Source organism: Lepus europaeus, chromosome 10, assembly GCF_033115175.1.
Source record: "Lepus europaeus isolate LE1 chromosome 10, mLepTim1.pri, whole genome shotgun sequence".
Lineage (NCBI taxonomy): Eukaryota > Metazoa > Chordata > Mammalia > Lagomorpha > Leporidae > Lepus > Lepus europaeus.
In genome coordinates, this window is record NC_084836.1 from 95,308,696 (window position 1) to 95,331,664 (window position 22,969).

The 22,969-nt window shown below is 46.0% G+C and overlaps 1 pseudogene; it reads left to right on the forward strand.

The window, feature by feature from the left end:
• The first annotated feature begins 2,511 nt into the window (after positions 1 to 2,511).
• On the forward strand, positions 2,512 to 21,337 carry LOC133768139 (small ribosomal subunit protein uS2B-like; annotated as a pseudogene).
• Positions 21,338 to 22,969: the final 1,632 nt, after the last annotated feature.

Consider the following 22,969-nt stretch of genomic DNA (forward strand, 5'->3'; position numbering starts at 1 on the left):
CACATCACCACAGGAAGAACTGAGGTTTTTTGAAATATTTGTTTTGTTGATAAACAGTTGCTAGCAGTGCTGGGTAAAAGATCAAGCCAAAAATCATTTTCCGTTTTCTTCCTGGATTGGGGTGTGATTGCTAGGTACGAGTATACTCACAGTGGGAAAATTCATTCCTTTCTTTCAGATTTCCCTCCTGAAAAGTACATCTGCTGATCATTTTTCAATTAATTCATTTATTGAGAATGTAGGAAAGTTCTAGTCTATTTTAGCAACACCAAAAAGGATTGACCAGTGATGTAAAGAAAACGAACAGTGAGCATTGAAGGAGGCAGTCCCGCAGGTCTCTTCTGCCCCTAAGTAGTTTGCTGGGGTGCCTTGCCGGCCTTACTTCATGCAGGTAGGGGTGTTGCAAGCAGGCCCAGGCCCACAGGACCCGACTGAAGGAAAAGGCACAGGGCTGAGGGCTGAGGGCTGAGGGCTGGCCAATTTGGCTGACTCACTGAGAGTACAAACACTCCCGCTCGGCATTTGTTGAGCAATAGAAGCGGAGCTGTGTCTTGTGTCTTGTATCTCACGCATTTCCTAACTTCTCTCAGAAGTCTACCAGGCACTGCGAATTAGCAAAGGAACTGATGCAATTTTCTACACAGAACGTAAGCTGGGCGGCTCAGGGGAGAGCTCAGTACATACTCCCCTTAGAAGCAGCTAAGAAATCCATCTTAACAGATCAGCAACCTTGAACAGTTTAGGGAAATTTCTCAGCCCAATCATCTGATCTTTATGATATAAATGAAATCAAAAGCAACAATGGTTTTCTTGATAGCACTAAAAATTTTCTTTGGCCTCTGAATACTATACTCAAGTGGCAGGGAGCAAAAAATACACAAAAAAACAGCAGCTCTGAATTAAGCTATCTTCCTTATAGAAACAAATAGAAACAACAGGGCTCATTTCCTGCTCAGTGTTTCTTCAGGGATAGATGAGGTCCTGGAGTCTGGGAATTTTGACCTTTTTGGTGTCTGGTGACTCACTTTCTATATGTAAAAGTAGTTTCAATTGTCTGAAAGAGATTTAGTGATACTGGCGTATTCCCTTCAAAGTAGATTCTCCCCAGAGGATTGTATTTATCCTCTCACTGCTTTAGAATTTTTTTTTTTTTTGAAGCACTAGAAACATTTTTGCTTCCCTGGGGATGATTTGAATTCACTTAAAATACAAACTCTTTGGGTGCTAGAACTTCAGGATCTATAACGCGACAAAGGTGATTTATGGCTTTCTGAGCGTCAGCAAGCAGCAGCGAGTTAAATTCTGCTGAACACTTGCTGGTGATTTGAGCTCAACGTTTAGTGATTTATTAACAACACAGACTGGACGCTGTTTAAAGTGTTGGAACAGAATCCAAATTCCTGAGTAGGTTTTAGCCAAGTAATTGACAACTGCAAGCTCATAATTAAGAGATCTGTTGTCAGCTCAGCGTATAGGACCACGAAGTCTCGCCCTAGAAAGGAAAGTGAGAATTTGTACTTTGAAGGGTATTCTTTTCTAAATTTTGAAGGTTTCTATGAATGTGAGAATGTTAGCACCTGATCTGGAGTTTCATTCATGCACACATAGAGAAGGATTTAAGCTGAAGCCAAACCTTTTATCCTTATAATTCCGTCTCATGGGACTTGGGTCTTAGAAGAGGGAAAAAAGAACAACAAACCCTAATGAGAAAACACAGGAAATGAGATTGGTCGTGAGAACATTCTTCCAGTCCCTGCGAGCTCAGTTGACTGCAGCTGTGTCGCTGAGGGCCAAAACCGCAGCAAACAGGAACTGGGGTGTTCGATGCTCTTCACTGAGAGGGGGGGTCTCAGAGCGTCCTTGTTTTTGGTCTCAGATGCTGATTTGCCATGTCAATTTCTGGATAAGGGTGCGATGGAGTATGGCTGGTCGGTCGTATCCAGCAGGATTCCAGGTTAGGAGAGAAGCAGTCCTTGGCCGACGTTGCCTTTGATTTGTCTCAAATCTCAAAAGTTCCTTAAAAGTCTGCTGATTTCCTCATTTGGGGAAAAATTGAGCTGACATTATGACTGTGGGAATGACTGATGATGGAAAGAAAAGAATGCTAAGAGCATAAGAGGACTACAGAGGCTTGTTTCAGAGAGGAGGGTCGGGGACGCTGCTGGGAGTGGACAGGAATTAGGCCAAGACCCAACGGAAGAGACAGAGCTAGCATGAGAAGAGTAGGGGTAGAGTTTCTAGGAAGAAGGAACCACAGAAGCAGACTCTGAGACTGGCCAGGACTGCTGTCAGCCCGAGAGTGGTGTGGAATGAGCCAGGAGCAAAGGAGCCTGGTCTTGCAGCAGCTTATAGGGCATTGCAAGTTTGTAAAAATAAAAAATATATCCTCAGTGTAGTAGGCATCCATTGAAGGAAGTTAACATGGACTGTAGCATGATTTGTTTTATCTTTTACAATAGACCTGTTCTCTGTGTAGAGAATAGTCAGAGAGAGCAAGGAGATTGGGTGGTAATGGCGGTGGACAAGTCTGAAGTGAGCTTGGGAGACAGACCCAGCTGCACTCCTGGTGAGCTGGATGCAGAGAGTGGGCTAAAGAAGGAATCCAGATACAGTGACATCTCTCAGTGGTAGTTCAATGAGAGGTGGTGCCATTTACAAAACAGGTAAAGCTTAGGGCATGGGGAACAGGTTTGAGACGTGCTTCGGTTCATTTTCTGTGCTAATAAGAGAATACCAAAGATTGGTAAATTATAAAAAAAAGAGCTTTATTCTGGCTCACAGCTCTGGTCCAAGGTCAGGGAGTCACATCTGGTAATGGCCTTCTTGCTGGCAGAGCCCAGGGAGGCACGGGACATCACATGATGAGAGACAAGGAATATACAAGAGAGCTAGCCAAATGACTGCAGCAGCCAGAGCTGCGCCGATCAGAAGCCAGGAGCCAGGAGCTTCTTCCGGGTCTCCCATGCAGGTGCAGGGGCCCAAGGATCTGGGCCATCTTTTACTGTTTCCCCAAGCCACAGCAGAGAGCTGGATTGGAAGTGGTACAGCTGGGACTCAAACCGGCACCCATATGGGATGCCGGCACTGCAGGCAGCGGCTTTACCCACTATGCCACAGAGCTGTCCCTGTAAAACACATTGAGGCAATTCATTTACCCATTAATCCACATAAACGGATTAATCAAGTCATGAGGACAGAGTCCTAATCACCTTTGACATCGCACCTAGTCCCACCTCTTAATATCTAAGAATGAGAATTAAATTTCACCATGAGTTTCAAAGAAGCCAAACCATAGTAGAAGGTGAGGAAATAAGGGCACCAGGAGACACCTTGTGATGTCTGTGAAATCCTAAGAGGATTATTAAGAAGGCTGTCGGGTACAGCATTCTCAAGTTCCATGGAAAGATCAGGGCTGGAAGCATCAATGTGGACAACTGTTGGTGTCTAGATGGTAGTGGAGCCATAGGGTTGGATAGGATCATGCAGAAAGAGAAGACACAAAGTGACCAGCATGCCCAAAATTTGGAGGTTGGATGGTACAAGAACCTATATCGATGGCCAAAGAGGTAGCAAACAAGGAGAAAATGGTGTTGCAAAAACCAGGAGGAGAGCTATTTCTAGGAGTGGTGGGTATCAACTGAGACAGTGTTGCTTAGACCTCAGAAAATACATAAACAGAAAGAGGGTGAGGTGGGTGTTAACCTGTTGGTTGAGATGCCTGCATCCACATTGGAGCACCTGAGTTTTGTTCTCTGCTCCAGCTCCTGGCTCCAGCTTCCTACTCATGCAGACCCTGAGAGGCAGCAGCAATGACCCAAGTGATTGGGTTCTTGCCATCCATGTGGGAGACCTGGATTGATTTCCTGGCTCTTGGGCATTTGGGGAGTGAATGAGTGAATAGGAATTTGCTTACACTCTCTCAAATAAATAAATGAGGGTGGGGGGAGTTGTCCATTGGACAGCAGGTCCTTTGTGACCATGAAGACAGCTGAAGACAGCAGGTGTGGTGAAGAGACAGGGGGAAAGAACCAGGCCAGAGGGAAGTGGAGACAGCATGGAGAAGGCATTCGTCCAAGAAACCTGGCTCAGATGAAAATAGTTTAAGAAAACTTTTGCCCTCCTATGCACTGTGAAAGAACAAAGCTCTAAGGTATTGTCATATTATGGTCTGGCTTTCCCTTCCTGTTTAGATTTAGATTTGCCTCCATTTTCAATTAGCACTAACTAGAAAATCACCATTCATCCCAGCGTGAAACTTGGACATTATTGCTCTGTGAAGTTGTTGCTAATTGCATTGACACAAGTAAACTTCCTGCAAGACTGTGTCCTTGTTGAATGAGAGATCATTTTGGAGACCTTGATTTCGTGTTAGAAGCTGAAAATATCTTTCCATATTTATAAAAGCAATTAATAATTCAGTAGAAATATTCTTCTTATAGTTCAACCAAGAAACTGAAAATTACCTCTTATGGAAGTGTGAGGGCAGATTGTCTCCTGCTGTCAGTGCAGGAATAACTTTGCAAAAAGAGAAATGGCTCCATCATTCTCACTTCTGTTTTCACTTCTTATCTTTTGCAAGATGTGTCAGGGACCACCAGGTCTCAAAACCCTCCACTCCATTCCCAGCTCCAGGACCCACGTTAGGGCTTGGCTTTTCCTTCAAATGTTCCCAGCTCCAATATTTGTCTTCTCTTTTCTCTGTTCAACATTGTCTTTTCCTTAGCCTAGCTCACTGTCGTGATGATCCCTACCTCCTTGTCGTCACATCTGTGTAGTCTGTTCTCTGAAGATGGCTGACCTCAATGGGCCACAAGCTGTTATAGATATGAGAGAGGATGACTTCTGAAGCTGGATCTCAAAACACATGATGGCCTCCTGCTCATCATCTCTTGGGTTGTTTACTCCGGAGGAAGGAAGCCACCTTGTTGCAAGAATAGTGACACAATCTAAAGAGAGGTCCTTTTAAGGAGGACCTGAACCTTGCTGCCTATAACTAGCATCCACGTGAGTGCACCATCTTGGAAGAGGGTCTTCCTGCCCCAGCAAGTCTTCAGATAACTGCAGCCCCAGCGAACATCTTGACAGGAGCCCCTGGGAGACTCCAAGGCAGAACCACTCAGCTAAAGTGCTTCTGAACACCAGGAACTGTGATATGCAAAGCACATTGTTTTAAGGCACTAAGTTTTGCGGAGATACTGAATACATTCCTGAACTACTGGGAACAACTTCACAAACGTATTATAAAGAGACTTGTTTCAAACTCAAATGTGTAACTGATAAGATTTCAGAAATCAGGGAAAGTGGCATGAAGGAAAGAAGGCAAGGAGGAAGGAAAGGAAACATTTTTTCCTGTGCACATGTGCATTTTTGAGATGTAGGAAAGGGCAGAAGATGGTAACATATAGCAAAGTAGGTCCTGTGAGCCTGACTCCAGATCAGACATTTCCTAGCCTGTATTTAGAGCTTCTTTCATTCCTTCTCTTAAAAATAATGACAGCAACAACAAAACTTTTATTGAACTAGATTATTGTGGTAAATTAAAAATAACCACCCTAGGGGTAGCCAGTAACCATGCCATGCTGTGAGGAAGCCCAAGTAGCCATAAGGAGAGATGCTTACGGAGAGACGCCTCACTGGCCTCACCTGTTCCAGCATCCCAGCTTTATTCAGCTTGGTGAGCAAAGAAGTCATCCTGGGCATCTGGTTGACTCAGCTTTTGTGCCTCCTCCAACCTCAGCTGCCATTTGACTACAACTGCATGAAAAACCCTGAGCCAGAACATCCCAGTTGAGTCCAGTCATCCAAGAAATGAGAGATCCTATGTTTTTTGTTTTAAGTCATTTGTTCTGGAGTGGTTTGTTCTGCAGCAAAATTAATCAAAATAATTTTAATGGTTTGCATATGGTTGACTGTGTGCCCCAAGGGCTTGTGTGTTGGAAGCTTGGTCCCCATTGTGGTGATGTTTTGAGGTAGTGGGACCTTTAAAAGATGGAGCCTGCTGGGAGGTCCTTGGGAGATTAAAATAGTTCTCATGGGGGCTCAGTTAGTTCTCACAAGAGGGTTGTTACAGGAAGATCAAGTCTGGCGCCTCCCCTTGTTCTGGCTTCTGTGTGATTGCTCCCTCTCTACACAATCCCACCATGATACCTTTGGCCAACATGTGATATGGCCAGGAGAGCCTCACCAGAGCCAGTGACATGCTTTTTGGATGTACAGCCTCTAAAACCATGAACTAACTAAATAAGTTCTTTTATAAGTTACCCAGCCTCAGATATTTTGTTGTAGTGATGGAAAATGGAAGAAGACAACACTGAGAGTGGAACTTATAAGAGGAAGATGAGGAATCCTTGTCAAGGCGTGTGGTCATTCATTTGTCATGGAGCCATTTGTGTGGCTGTCTGATTTTCTCCAGCCCAGTTTCTCAGGTTCAGGAGCAGAAGGAATGAACAGTCGGGCTTATGCAAGACTAATTTTACACAGGCTTTGAAGGGCTTCATTAAAAAGAAAAAAAAGGTTGGCCGGCGCCGTGGCTTAACAGGCTAATCCTCCGCCTTGCGGCGCCGGCACACCAGGTTCTAGTCCCGGTTGGGGTGCTGGATTCTGTCCCGGTTGCCCCTCTTCCAGGCCAGCTCTCTGCTATGGCCCGGGAGTGCAGTGGAGGATGGCCCAAGTGCTTGGACCCTACACCCGCATGGGAGACCAGGATAAGCACCTGGCTCCTGGCTTCGGATCAGTGCGATGCACTGGCCACGGCGGCCATTGGAGGGTGAACCAATGGCAGAAAGGAAGACCTTTCTCTCTGTCTCTCTCTCTCACTATCCACTCTGCCTGTAAGAGAAAGGAAGGAAGGAAGGAAGGAAGGAAGGAAGGAAGGAAGGAAGGAAGGAAGGAAGGAAGGAAGGAAGGAAGGAAGGAAGAGGTCCAGAAAAGGAAGGATTCTAGGGCCAGTGTTGTCTGAATAATTTAACTGTAAAAAAGAAGAAGAAGGAGAAGGAGAAGAAAACAAACAAAAGCTAGTGGTAGATTGCTAGTGTATCCTTTTCTAAACTCTTGGTCACTTTGTTTTGTTTTAAAGATTTGTTTGAAAGGCAGAAATACAGAGACAGAGACAGAGAGAGCTCCTCCAGCCAAAATGGCTGCAATGGCCAGGGCTGGGCCAGGCTTCAGTCAGGAGCCTGAAATTTCTTCTGGGTCTCCCATGTGGGTGCAGGGGCCTGAGTGCTTGGGCCACCTTCCACTGCTTTCCCAGGTGCATTAGCAGGGAGCTGGATTGGAAATAGAGCAGCTAGGATTTGAACCAGCACCTATATGGGATTGTAGGCAGTGGCTTAACCTGATACACCATGACACCAGCCCCTGGTCAGCTTGTTTTATCCACAATTTTGTGTCTCCTATTGCAATCGCTTAGGTACTTGAATTATCCCAGTTATGAGAGAGTGACATCAAATGAGGTAGTGGTTATCTTCTGAGCATCCCTGCCCAATGCTTCAAACATGTCTTTAATAAAAGTTTATAGTGTTGTTAGGTATTTACACTTATTTATACTTATTTTTGCTTTATTTTAGCAGAGAGAGAGAGAGAGAGAGAGAGAGAGATCTTCCATCCACTGGATCCACTGGCATACTCCCCAAACGCCCACAACAGTTGGAGTTGGGTCAGGCTAAAACCTGGAGCCAGGAACTCTGTCTGGATCTCCCATGTGGGTGACTCCTGTCATGTCCAAGTACATGTGCCATCATCTGCTGCTTTCCAGGGTGCACATCAACTGCATCAACTGGAATCCAGATCAGAAGCAGAGATAGGACTCCATGCACTCAGAAACAGAGGATGCATGCATCCCAAGTTGGGGCTTAACCCGCTGAGCCAAAATCCACTCCCCAAGGTATTTAATTTTTAGGAAGCATCAACGTCCTTTCATTGTTAACATGTTTCTTGATCAGGAAGCGGAGTACTGGAAGTTTTCAAAACCACAGGTAATAAGTGGGCTTCCCACCGTTGATCTTTGATTCCTTTGATGGGGCCTCTTGGTCTCATTGTTCATGATTTTGATGAAGACCTCCAATGGCAAATACTTCAGACTGGGATGTTAAGTGTAAATTTTTTAAAATTAATTAATTTGAAAGGCAGAGTTACAGAGAGGCAAGGAGTAAGAAAGAGAGAAATCTTCCAACCACTGGTTCACTCCTAAAATGTCCACAATGGCCAGGGCTGAGCCAGGCCAAAACCAGGAGCCAGGAACTTCTTTGGAGTCCCCCATGTGGGTGCAGGGCTCAAGCACTTGCATCATCTTCCATTACCTTCCCAGGCACATTAGCAGGAAACTGGATAGGAAATGGAGCAACTGGAACTTGAACAGGCGCCCATGTGGGATGCAGGCACTGCAGGCAGTGGCTTTACCCAATACACTATAGCACTGGCTCCAGGTGTACCATTTTATAGTGGAAATTCTTATGGTTCAGGGAGGTAGTGAAGAGCAATATAATATTTTTCAATATGAGTCTTTGGCAAGTCCTGTGGCTGTCAACAAAATGCCGTTTGAGAGACTGGAGAAGGGGCTTGGAGCTGAGTGTCCTTGGGTTTACCAGGTGAATGTTTGCTCCTGAATGTTTGCTCCCAGGAATAGGAGATTTATTTTTAGAAAGCAATGCCATTAATTAAGCAGGTCAGTGAGGTCTGAGTTTGTTCTCTTGGCTTGCATCACCCACTGCTTTGGGGCTGTTCTAATTGGAAAACCAGTCATGAGACCTGTCTAGCATTTCTGTAGAAGCAGTCTAGATGTTCTATCAAAGTTATATGCTCCACAACCACCACTCCCAAACCATTAAAACAGGCCTGAACGCATCCAGGCTGGTAAGTAGCTGCAATTTCACAAAACAAAGTGAGAAAAGTCAATGTTAATAGAGTCTAAGATTTCCTCTGACAACAGTGTTGACTGGGGGTGGGACAGGCAGATGGGAACTGGGATTTTAATTTTAGGATCCTGCAACTCTCAACAGATTTAGAACAGAGACAATCGAATGTAAATACCCAACCATGTTCCCTGAAGCCCAAGGATTTCTGAGCAGGAAATACTGGCTTTCATTTCCCTATAAAGGGAGTGGGGGGGACCCAAGATTACTGTCCACATTCCTTCAAAAAATCAGTTCAAATGACTTATCTTGAAAAACAAAGCAGTCATATTCTACAATCTCATTCTATCCAAGAAAATAAATTTGTAAGATATTTTGTGAAAATTTCAACTTGGAAAACCTTTTTTGGTCAACTCAAAGAATGCTTTAAAAGGGGACCAATATGCTTCTTCCATTTGTATTTTGTTAGTAGCTTTTAAATATTTTGTGTTTTAGCCCTTTTGTTGTTGATAAAATGACATCATGAAATAAAAATGGGTACATTTTGAGAGCCATAAGCACAATTCAGATAAATACCTTTGGAAGGCAAGAATGCTTAAGTAACATTAATTTTTTAAAAAAGATTTATTTACTTATTTGAAAGTCAGAGTCACACAGAGAGAGGGAGAGGCAGAGAGAGAGAGAGAGAGAGAGAGAGAGAGAGAGAGAGGTCTTCCATCCACTGGTTCACTCCCCAGATGGCCACAAGGGCCGGAGCTGAGCTGATCCAAAGCCAGGAGCCAGGAGCTTCCTCTGGGTCTTCCCATTCAGGTGCAGGGGCCTAAGGACTTGGGCCATCTTTTACTGCTTTCCCAGGCCATAGCAGAGAGCTGGATTGTAAATGGAGCAGCCCACATGGGACACCAGTACTGCAGGCAGCGACTTTACCTCCTATGCCACAGCGCCAGCCCCAAGTAACATTAATTTTAAAAGTTATGATCTAGGGTTTTAAATTAATTTTTGATGTAATTATTTTCCTATATGTTCAATCAAAATTGTATTTATGTATTTGAGAGGTAGAGACACAGAGAGGGAGAGACAGAGTGAAAGGTTTTCTATCTGCTCGTTCACTCCCTAAATGGCCACAACACCTGGAGCTGCGCTGATCCAAAGCCAGGAGCCAGGAGCTTCTTCCAGGTCTCCCACGTGGGTGCAGAGACCCAAGAACCTGGGCCATCTTCTATTGCTTTCCCAGGCCATAGCAGAGAGCTGGATTGGAAGAGGAACAGCTGGGACATGAACTGGCACCCATATGAGATTCAGTAGGCAGAGGCTTAGCCTACTGTGCCACTGTGCCAGCCCCAATAACATTTTTAATATATTATATTTCAAGTATTTAAATTCCAAACCATAATCAAACATGCCTACATGCAAATATCTGTGGGAAGACTTTGTTTTACTATTCTCTCACAACATAGGACACTTCTGTGACCGTGACCCCAGGTGTGTGTGTTTTCTCCCCACACACTAAGCAAGCGAGCAGTTCTGCAGCAGACAGCAGCTGGACACCCTCTTGTTCAATTCAGTTCTGACAGTCTGCCCAGAGATCGCACAGGTAGGGAGCTTGGTCCCACAAGAAGGCCCTCTACGTCCCACGCCAGTTGCAAGCTCCAGACTCTTTTACCTGTGTTTCGGGCCAACTGCTATGGGAAAGGTGACGATGAAGTGGTTCTTGTTTCACATAGAAGAATTTCCACGCAGACAAGGCAGTGAGCAAAGCAAGATTTATTTAAGTCAAAAACTTCCTGCTGCAGCAGCTGGGAGTGGAGCTCTGACTGGCAGACCTGAGAAACTGGTAGAAGTGGAGCCTTCTGGGGTCAGCGCTGTGGTGCAGTAGGCAATCATCCCCCTATGGCACTGGCATCCCATATGGGTACTGGTTCTAGTCCCAGCTGCTCCACTTCCCAATCCAACTCCCTGCTGATGCAGTGGATGATGGCCCAAGAGCTAGGGCCCCTGAACCCACATGAGAGACCTGGAAGAAGCTCCAGGCTCCTGGCTTTGTATCAGCTCAGCTCTGTCCATTACAGCCATTTGGAAAGTGAACCAGTGGATGGAAGAACTCTGTCTCTCCCTCTCAAGTAAATAAGGAAATCTGAAGAAGGAGAGGAGTCTTTGAAGCAGGATTTGGGGAACAATCAAAGGGCGTGGACAAAACCCATCAGAAGCCCAGACTTGTAATCCTGTCTAGCCTACTCAGGATAAAACAAAAAAACAGAATGGAAGGTTAGGTAACTTTCTATTCTCATGATAAAGCTAGAAACTCAGAAGGGGTGGGATCGGCACTTTTATCTTGCTAAAGGTAGCTTTGGGGGAGAAGGGTGCAGGGAGCTGGATCGGAAGATGAGCAGCCAGGAACGAACCAGCCTTCTAACAGGATGTCAGCACCCCAGGTTGGGGCTTAGCCACAGTGCCACAGTGCCAGCCCCTTGTGCATTCTTAAAGAGACTTTGCCCTTGGGGTTGGTACTGTGGTATAGCCTGTAAAACTGCTGCCTGCAATGCCGGCGTCCTATATGGGAGCTGGTTTGTGTCCCAGCTGCTCCACTCAGAAGAAGAAGCTCCTGGCTCCTGGCTTCGGACCAGCTCAGCTCCAGCCATTGCAGCCATCTGGGGAGTGAACCAGCAGTGAAGACTAGCCTCTGCCTCTCTGTAACTCTACCTTTCAAATAAATAAATAAATATTGAACAACAACAACAAAAGAGATTTCCCTTTTCTCATTCCCATGGGGACCTGGCCTATTAGTTTATCTATCTCCTCATACAAGCAGATAAAAACAAGGGTTCCAGAACCCCCTTCTTGGGTTCTATTCATTTGCCAGAGAGAACCACAAAATTCAGGGAGTCACATTCACTAGCTGGTTATAAAGGATGGCAAATGAACAGATCAAGAAGAGGTCCATGCAGCAAGATCTGAAAGGGCCCCAAACACAGGAGCTGGGATGTGCCACCATCGTGACATGGGGCTGTGTTCGTATTCACCCAGAAAGGAAGAAAGTCCAGGAGGAAGCCCCATGGAACTTGGTTATGGAGCCGTGATTAATAAATCATTGGCCATCGATGGTTGCATCAACCTCCATTCCCTCTCCCTTCTCTGTAGGTGGAGGGTGGGGCTATGAGTTCCAACCCTCTGAGAACAGGCTACTTCCTTTGGAACCCACCCTGTGGTTATCTAGGGACTTTCCAAAAATCACCTCATTAACATAAACTCAGACACTGCAGAGAGGAGCTTGTTATAAGTAATTATAAATCATATATATAACTATAAATCATAGTAGATACTATTATTACAAAATATCTACCATTTTAGCAACTAAGACTACATTTGGGAGGACATTTTCCCCAAATGATCAAGTTGTATTTGGATCCATATAATCAAAAGAAAGGTCTGTGTAATCTAAAGTGACATGGTACAATTTAGCTCAGCCTCATTTCCACTTGGCGTAGGTAATCTGTAGACTTTATCTCTGCATTTGATACTAATGCACCCAATTTACACCAATTTTTTTCCATTTTGGACACAGTTTGCCCAACTCACTCTTTTGTAACATCTCTCATGGACTTTAGGTACTGTTTTCTCTGCTTACGAACTGTAGAAATGGCATAAACATTGGGTGAGTTATCAAAGGTGTCTACAAACATGTTACGGGAAAAGGTAAATGAAACTGGAACCAAAGACGTTGATCGTAGGCTTGATGTCTGATATTTACCAACTGTGCAAATGTTTTCCCACATTCAGTTTGCTTTGGTGAGTACTTTCGTAAAAGTTACTACACGACTGCAGGGTGTGGCTTCTTAGGGAGATAATTTAAGCCCAGGATTGCAGCACCAGATAATCTGCAGGGACTTTTGTGTAAGGGGCAACCCAACGATGCTAGATGCTACTGTAATTTTTTGATGACTTGGACTGGCATCATTTTGAAATTTAGTCAGTGTTCCATCATTGTAAGCTCTTGAAAGTACATTGTCCAGCTCAAGAGCATTAGGCGATACACAGATCACACATGCTAAGACCGACCCTATCTATAGCATCTTTGATGTAAATGACAGAAACGACCATCTCTGGTCTCCCGCAGTCTCTCAGTCTCCCTCCCTTTGTGTAAAGCTTTTTGGCTGTATGATTGCAAATCACCTTCTCACTAAAATTTATTCACTAAATTAAGGGAGTGGTGCTGCCAGCCCTGCACAGCCCCAGATTACTGGAGCTGTAAAGTAATTTATCTCCTCTATAGATAACAACTTGTCATTTGATCTTGTCTTGAGGCCTTTCCAGGAGCCCCAGGCCTTGAGCAAAAAGTAATTACCATCTGCAGTAGCTGCTAGAGACCACCTTGCCACCATCGAAATCCCCAGAAAGACATGATATCACCAATGTCACCAATGGGGGGTCTCGAGCACCAGAGACCTACTGGAGAGCTGCCCGGAGCTGAATGTGCACCTCTCAACCCCTGCTGCATTCTCCAGGATCCTTTCCCTTTAACCCTCTAAGGAGACCGGGAATCAAGCAACGCATGCCTGACTCATTGCTCTGCGTTGTGCAAATAAATTCCTACTCTCTTCCACCACTGCCCCACGTCAGTGATTGTCCTTGCGCAGCAAGCCAGTAGACTCAGATTTGGGGGATCTACAACAATGTCAAAGACTTACAAAATTACGTATTCCTTAAGCAGTGCTGACCATTTGAAAAGGTTTTTATATTCATGTATTTGAAAGGCAGAGTGAGAAGAGAGAGAGACAAAGAGAGAGAGAGATCTTCCATCTGTTGGTTCACTCCCCAAATACTCCCAACAGCTGTGACTGGGCCAGGCCAGAGCCAGGAACCAGGAACTCTATCTGAATCTCCCACATGAGTGGCAGGGACCCAAGCACTTGGGCCATCACGTGCTGCCTACCTGGGTGAGCATTAGCGGAAGTGCAGTGCCTGGGACTTGAACCAGACACTCCAATACGGATTGCAGGAGTCCAAGTTGCGACTTAACCCACTGCACCCCAAAACCTGCCTCAATGCAGCCCTTATGACTGTGGCAAGACTGCTGAGTCTTGCTGTTGAAAACAAGATCCAAGCTGGCGCCGCGGCTCAATAGGCTAATCCTCCGCCTTGCGGCGCCGGCACACAGGGTTCTAGTCCTGGTCGGGGCACCGATCCTGTCCCGGTTGCCCCTCTTCCAGGCCAGCTCTCTGCTGTGGCCAGGGAGTGCAGTGGAGGATGGCCCAAATGCTTGGGCTCTGCACCCCATGGGAGACCAGGATAAGCACCTGGCTCCTGCCATTGGATCAGCACAGTGCGCCGGCCGCAGCGCGCCTACCGCGGCGGCCATTGGAGGGTGAACCAACGGCAAAAAGGAAGACCTTTCTCTCTCTCTCTCTCACTGTCCACTCTGCCTGTCAAAAAAAAAATAATAATTATTATTATTATTTTATTTATTTGAAAGACAGAGTTACAGAGAGAGGTAGAGCCAGAAAGAGGTCTTCCATTCCACTGGTTCATTCCCCAAATGATCCCAACAGCCAGAGCTGAGCTGATCTGAAGCCAGGAGCCAGGATTTTTTTCCAGGTCTCCCACTTGGGTGCAGGGCCCAAGGACTTGTTCTACTGCTTTCCCAGGTACGTTAGCAGGGAGCTGGATTGGAAGAGCAGTAGCTGGGACTCGAACCAGTGCCCATATAAGACGCTGGCACTGCAGGTAGTGGCTTTACCCACTCTGCTACAGCGTTGGCCCCAAGTTAAGTGTGTTTTGAAAGCCCTGTGCAGTTCTTTAAAGTAGGCATTTTCCATGTAGTTTTTGAAGAGTCTTCCTTCGTGTGGATTTCCATGCTTTTGCAGTAGAAATAAACTTATCATTTAGTTCCATTTTCCAATAATTTTTTTAAGGATTTGTTTTTATTTATTTGAGAGGCAAAGATTCAGACAGAGACACAGAAAGAAAGATCTTCCATCCATTGGTTTATTCCTCAAATGGCAAGAATGGTTAGAGCTGAGCTGTTCTGAAGTCAGGGACCAGGAGCTTCTTTGGGTCTCTCACATGGGTGCAGGTGCCCAAGTACTTGGGCCATTCCACTGCTTTCCCAGGCCATTAGCAGGGAGCCAGATTGGAAGTGGAGCAGCTGGGACTCAAACCAGCACCTTTATGGGATGCTGGTGCCACAGGCGGAGGCTTAACCTTCTACCCACAGCGCCGGCCCCTCCAAGAATTTTTTGAAGTAGTCATGGATGACAGGAAAACAGGAGTCTTCAATTCACATAAACACAAACTCACAAAACCAAATAACTTAGCCTACCCGGTGCATACACCTGTAGGGAGGTTGAGCCTGGGCTATAGGAGGTGGTGGAGGTCACAGGGCTGTGGCTCTCTCCATTGGGTTTGTGCTCTCTCTAATGCTGCACAGGAAGGAAGAAGGTGGCAGGTGGAAGCGGTAAGGTGCTAGGCCTGAGGAGGGCCATTGAGAGGCCTGCTGTCTCCCTCTGCACATCTCTTCACCTATTTTTCCCTCTGTCCACCCATCTTGGACTTGACATGGTTATTTACAAACCACTGCCCCAAATATCTAGTTTTCACTTCCTTCTTGGTATTTGTTGGGTCTGTATTGTGTGCTGCAAAGAAATATGTCCAAGTCCTAACCCCCATCCCTGTGAACGTGACCTTATTTGGAGATAGGGTCTTTGTAGATGTAACCAAGTGAAAATGAGGTTATTAGGATGAGCCCTAATCCAATACGACTGGTAAAGAAACTCACAGACAGATACACACAGAAGGGAATCGACATGAAGACAGATGCCCAGGGAGAATGCTATGTGATGACAGAGACAGAGATTAGAGTGAGGCATACACAAGTCAAGGAATGCCAAGGATCACTGGCAACACCAGGAGGTAAGAGAAAGGCATGGGGCAGATGAGAGCCCTCAGGGTGTGGCTCTGCGGACACCTTGATTTTGGCTTTCTGGACTCCAGAGCTGCAACAGAATGAATTTCTTTTGTCTTGAACCACTGAGTTTGTGGCACTTTGTTACAGGAGTCCTGGGAAACTAATACAGTATGCAAACTGAAGTTGCTGAGAAAAGCTGATTGGCTTCATTTTGATCAGGTGTCTAACCCTGCGGCCAATCAGAGGACACCCCAGCTTTGCTTCCTAGTCTGGGTATGGGTGGGGCAGTCTGATCTTCCTGTGAAAAAGCTGGTAGGCTAGGACCGGTTGGACAATGACCAGTGAATGAGTAGGGGGAAGCAGGACTTTAACCTTCAGTTGCCCATTGACTAGACGCTTGCATTTCAGGGAGGCACAGTGAACTGCTAGAAAGTTCCTCCATTTCTTTGAATGTTAATAAGGGACTCGCTGGTATGTTATTGTGAGGTAAAGGCAAGCCTATCCAGCCACTGAGATCAAGTTGACCAATATGGCCTTATTTTGACAAAATATCGTATCTATGCCAAGTACTCTTTATTTTTTTAAAGGTGCAACTATTGCATTTTTTAAAAGATTTATTTATATATTTGAAAGGCAGGATTATAGAGAGGCAGAGGCACACACACACACACACAGAGAGAGAGAGAGAGAGAGAGAGAGAGAGGTCTTCCATCCGCTGGTTCACTCCCTACATGGCCACAATGACTGGAGCTGCACCGATCCAAAGCCAGCAGCCAGGAGCTTCTTCTGGTCTCCCACATAGGTGTGGGGGCCCAAGGACTTGGGCCATCTTCTACTGCTTTCCCAGGCCATAGCAGAGATCTGGATCGGAAGTAGAGCAGCTGGGAGTTGAACCGGCGCCCATAAGGGATGCTGGCACTGCAGGAAGTGGTTTTACCTGCTATGCCACAGCGCTGGGCTCGCCAAATACTCTTAGAAGACATGGTCCCATAGGAAAGAAAAGTGGTTAATGAAATAGCTACTCCAGGGCATAAGTATGAGGGACTACTAAATAGGCTATTCAGAAAAGTTATTAATCTGGGTACTTTATGGCTGAAGCAGGCAGCAAAGAGATTAAAAAATAAAAACACAACAACACTCAGAGATGTTGTATGTAGTGTATTGTGTTTCCCTAATCTGATTGAAATAGCTGCAATGGGAAAAGTCTTTTTTCTGGGGCTTTTTTTTTTTTTCTCATTCTTAAAATTCCTTCATGGTCCAGCTAGAAAAACAGGCCTCATGACATGCAAAGCCAAGTTCTGAATCATTGCACTTAAATAAATAATTAAATAAAACCTGAATTTGAGCCCAACTAGTAAATCCATAATCTTTTAAAAATATTTTTATTTTATTTATGTGAAAGGCAGAGTGACAGAGAGAGAGAGAGCGCACATTCCCAAGCTTCTATCCAATGGTTTACTCCTCAAGTGCCCACAACAGCAAGGGCTGTGCCAGGCAGAAGACAGGAGCCAGGACTTCCATGCAGGTCTCCCATGTGGGTGACAGGGGCCCAGACACCTGGGCCATCTTCCACTGCTTTCCCAGGCATGTTAGCAGGGAGCAGCATCAGAAGCAGTGCAGCCAGGACCCGAGCCAGCACTCGGTGTAACCTTTCAATCTAGAAATGTGGAGTGCTGGGAAATATGGAACAATGGGCTCTCTGGGCGGAGAGGCCCTGCCTTGTGTTGTGTCCTGGTGCCAGACCACAGGGATGGCCAATTCCAAGACTCCAAGCTGGGAGGAGATGTGCACAACTGACATCTGAGCTAGCTCCTGCACACTGTTGGCAGGAGTTTGTTTGACATCTGTAAAGAACTTAAAAAAAAAAAAGTGTTGTTTTCTCTGGGCCACGTGTTTCTACACAAGACCTCCTCCACAGTTGGCGTTCTCTTAAATCTTACACTTGATGAAGCAGATATGATCTCAGTTTTATAGGTCATAAAACTCCAAGCCCAGGAGAATTAGCAGTTTGTATATAAACAGGCAGCCAAGCAGAACTAGTGAATTATTTGACCTCCATAGCCTTTGTTTCCTTTTCTGCAAATTGGGTTAATAATAGTACCTCAAAGATGGCTGGGGGGATTTAATAGAATAATACATGTAAAGTTGGTACCACCTTGCCTCATATGCAGATATCCTGAATTCCATAAATATGCATGGTAGAAAATTAGAAAATACCAATATGCCAAAAAAAGAAGAAATCTTGAAATACTTCTTACAAACATTATTTTGTATTCACTTGAAAAGCAGAGTTATACAGAGAAAGTTTGAGAGACAGATCTCCCATCCGCTGGTTTATGCCCCAGATGGCCACAACGACCAGGTTGGGCCTGACAAAAGCCAGGAGCCAGGAGCTAGGAAATCCATTCGAGTATCCCAGGAGGCTGGCAGGGGCCCAAGCACCTGGGCCATCCTCTGCTGCTTTCCCAGGTGCATTAGCAGAGAGCTAGATGAGAAATGGAGCAGCCAGGACTCAAACTAGCACTCATTTAGGATGCTGGCATTGCAGGTGGAGTCTCAGCCCACTGCGTCACAATGCCACCCCAAAATACTTTTAATTGCTAACAATGTTGGTTTTAGCCAGAGTTTCATTCTGGCTTACTATGATTTACCAAGGGCATATCCAGAATATGAAATACTTTTCCAGTGATGAAGCACTTGAACAATAGTTTGGAAGCCTAGGTTATATACCAATGTATAAAAATGACTTTAAAAACAAATTACAGCACAAGTAATAATGCCGTTGTCTCTCACATGTACTATGATGTTCTCTCTCGAGGGGAAGTACTACTAAGAAGGGGACCCAGCCATGGCCTGGGTATTTGAAACCTGCGGTGTCTGCAAGTACTCTTTTATTTTTTAAAGATTTATTTATTTGAGGGGCCTGCACTGTGGCATAGTGGATACAGTGCCTGCATCGCATATGGGCGCCATTTCGAGTCCTGGATGCTCCACTTCTGATCCCGCTCTGTGCTGTGGTTTCCAATGGGTGCAGCTCCAGTCGTTGCAGCCAACTGGGGAGTGAAGCAGCAGATGGAAGACCTCTCTCTCTGTCTCCCTCTCTCTGCCTCTCTGTAACTCCACCAAATAAATAAATAAATAAATAAATAAATAAATAAATAAATAAATCTATCTTTTATTTGAAAGGCAGAGTTAGAGAGAGAGAGAGGAAGACACAGAGAGATCTTCCATCTCTTGGTTCACTCCTCCAAATCGTCACAACAGCCAGGGCTGGGCCAGAATGAAGCCAGGAGCCAGGAGCTTCTTCCAGGTCTCCCATGTGGGTGAAGGAAACCAAGCACTTGGGCCACCCTTTGCTGTTTTCCCAGGTCATTAGCAGGGAGCTGGATACCACAATGCCAGTCCCAAGTGATGTTTCTTATGAGTGCTACAAGAAACATGAGAGAACCAGATTGAGCAAATTCACAGCTAGACAGGGAGCGAGCAAATGTGTTTCTTCCAAGCACAGTCTGTTGTGCTCCCTGGAACAGTGAGTTAAAAAGAACTGTGGAGGTGGGGGGAAGCAGTGCTATGGTATAGTAGGTTAGGCCTCTGCCTGCAGTGCCGGCATCCCATATGGGCGCTGGTTCTAACCCCAGCTGCTCTTCTGTTCAAGCTTTCTGCTTTGGCCTGGGAAAGCAGTGAAAGATGACCCAAGTGCTTGGGCTCCTGCACCTACGTGGAAGACCTGGAAGAAGCTCCTGGTCTTGGCTTCGAATTGGCCCAGCTCCAACCTATGCGGCCATCTGGGGAGTGTACCAACGGATAGAAGACCTCTCTCAGCTTTGTCTCTCCCTCTCTCTGTCTGTAACTATACCTCTCAAATAAATAAATAAAAAAATCTTGGGGTGCTGGTTCTGTCCTGGTTGCTCCTCTTCCAGTCTAGCTCTCTGCTGTGGCCCGGGAAGGCAGTGGAGGATGGCCTGAGTGCTTGGGCCCTGCACCCACACGGGAGACCAGGAGGTAGCACCTGGCTCCTGGCTTCAGATCAGCACAGCGCACCAGCCATAGCGGCCATTTGGGAGGTGAACCAATAGAAGGAAGACCTTTCTCTCTGTCTCTCTCTCTCATTGTGTAACTCTATGTGTCAAAAAAAAAAAAAAAAGAAAAAAAGAACTGCAGGGCCTTTCCTGCAGGGTTTCAGCAGAACAAGAGCTATGTGTTCAGCGCCTCCTCCTCCTCCCCCCCTTCCTCCTCCTCTTCATCATCTTCTTTCTCCTCCTCCATCCATATCTCCTTCCATCTTCTTCCTCCTCCTCCTCTCCCTCATATTTCAGGGAGGCCATAAAAGTCAAGATTTACTTGAAGCAAATAAAGGGGAAGCCTTCTGAAACTACAGGTTCATATTACAGTTTGTGACCTGACCTTAGCATACACAATACAGAGCACACACCCCAAGTATTTTAAAACAAGAAAAGAAAGCTTTCGGCCCTGCACTGTGAGGGATGCATACGGCTTTGCGCTTGATTCCCAGCGTAACCTAAAGGGAAGCTGTCACAACACCCAGCACCCTTGATGTCCTGCAAATGAAGGAGGAGAGTGTCCTCAAATTCCTTGCAGCAGGAACCCACCTAGATGGCACCAACCTGGACTTCCAAATGGAACAGGACATCTAAAAAGGAAAAGTGATGCCATTGATATCACCAATCTGCAGAGGACCTGAGAGAAGCATCTGTTGGCAGCTCGTGCCACTGTTGCTGTTGAAAACCCATGCTGGCCAGCGCCGTGGCTTAACAGGCTAATCCTCCGCCTTGCGGTGCCGGCACACCGGGTTCTAGTCCCGGTTGGGGCGCCGGATTCTGTCCCGGTTGCCCCTCTTCCAGGCCAGCTCTCTGCTATGGCCTGGGAAGGCAGTGGAGGATGGCCCAAGTGCTTGGGCCCTGCACCCACATGGGAGACCAGGAGAAGCACCTGGCTCCTGGCTTCGGATCAGCGCGATGCGCCGGCTGCAGCAGCCATTGGAGGGTGAACCAATGGCAAAGGAAGATGTTTCTCTCTGTCTCTCTCTCTCACTATCCACTCTGCCTGTCAAAAAAAAGAAAACCCATGCTGATGTTAGTGTCACATCCTCCAGGAACACCGGCCAGAGGGCTGTGCTGAAGTTTGCTGCTGCCACTGGAGCCACTCCCATTGCTGCCCGTGACACACCTGGAACCTTCACGGAGCAGATCAAGGTGGCCTTCTGGGAGCCATGTCTTCTGGGGGTTACTGATCCCAGGGCTGACCACCAGCCTCTCAGAGACACGTCTTATGTGAAGTTGCCCACAGGCTCTCCTCTGTGCTATGTGGACATTGCCGTCCCATGCAAGAAGAGGGGAGCCTTCTCAGTGGGTCTGATGTGGTGGATGCTGGTGCAGGAGGTACCATCTCCCGTGAACACCCATGGGAAGTTATGCCTCATCTCTGCTTCTACAGAGATCCTGATGACATTGAAAAAGAACAGCAGGCCGCTGCTGCAAAACCTGTGACCTAGGAAGAATTTCAGGGGGAAGGTGCTGCCCCAGCTCCTGAGTTTTCGGCTACACAATCCGAGGCTGCAGACTGGTAGGAGGGTGTGCAGGTGCCCTCCGTGCCTACTCAGCAGGTCCCCACTGAAGACTGGGCTACAGCTCCCACTGATCAGGCCACTGAGTGGGTAGGAACAACATGGAGGGGTCTTACGCTGCTTTTCACAGTATCTGAAGCAGAAATGGAAATTAGGTTGAAGGAAAATAAACACTAGTTTAAAAGAAAAAAGACAAAAAGGAAGCTGTCCATAAAGGAACTTTGGTTTGGCTTAGCCTAGCATCCTGAAGAATCAACACTATTTTGAAGACAAAAAGACTTCTGAATATTGTAGGATTCTTAGGTCTTTTGAATTCCTTAAAATTTTCAAGATGAGCTTTGATCTTTTACAGCAAGAATTTTGGCCATTTGCCTTACACAATGCCTCCTCACTTTGGCTATAAGTCTATTATTTGAATTATGAGTGATTTAATGATTTATTTATTTATTTGAAAAGCAGAGATACAGAGAGAGAGAGAGAGATACAGAGAGAGAGAGAGAGAGAGAGAGAGAGAGAGATCTTCCATTCACTGATTTATTCCCCAAGTGGCTGCAATGGCCAGGGCTGGGCCAGGACAAAGCCAGGAGCTGGGAGCTTCTTCCAGGTCTCCCACATGGGTGCAGAGGCCCAAGCATTTGGGCCATCTTCTGTTGCTTTCTCAAGAGCATTAGCAGGGAGCTGGATCTGAAGTGGAACAGCAGGGACATGAACTGGAGCCCAAATGGAATGCCAGTGTCACAGGTGGTGGTGGCTTAACCCGTTATATCACGATGCCACTGGCCTGGCATTAAGAGTTATTGATTTGACAATGGCTTTGCCTCCTCTCCATCCCCTGCCATTATGAGCATTTGGGGGAGCGAATCAGCAAATAGGAGCTCACACATGGGTTCTCTCTCTCTCTCTCTCTCTCTTCCCCTCCCCACCCCCACCTCCCAAATAAATAAATAAATCTTGAATGTGGTTGTTTCTCCTGGTGGCATGACCAATAGCTGCAACCCCTGCGTGTTTCATCCAAGGAATCATTTGATAGAGCAGGAATCCTGACACTTTATCTTAGGGACAAAAGCACTGATGATACCAAAACTCACCCAAATAGCATTGGTAGCTTAGAGACTCCCCCCCCCCAGATTATCTTTAAAACAAAACAAAGAACTTACAACTTAACTTTAAAAAAAACCTTAGAACTGCAAACGTTGCTGCATCACTAATGGTATGATAGGACACTGTTTGGAGAAACCAGAATGCTGCAGTCACTCAGGGCTGAATGGTGAATGTGAAGAACTTTGAGGAATACCTAAGCAAGTTATTTAATTTTTACCTTCCTTTTGATGCATGCACAGAAATGATATCTAGTACAATTTATAACTAAAAGAACACATTGGATAAGTAAAACGAGAAATTCTAAGAAAGCATCATGTCCCAGTACCGAGGGTGGTATTTTTTGATTCTTTGTATCACCTTCCGATTTGATGACACTGTTTCCCAGGAGTGAGGTTCAGAGAGGATCAACACTCAGAGCAGCAACGGGCACTGTGCCAGGTGCTGGGTACGTTTTCAGACTCCATCTGAAACACCCTATGGTGTTCAATTTCACATTTCACTGGTGAAGAAATAGGTCAAAGGTGACATTTTGAC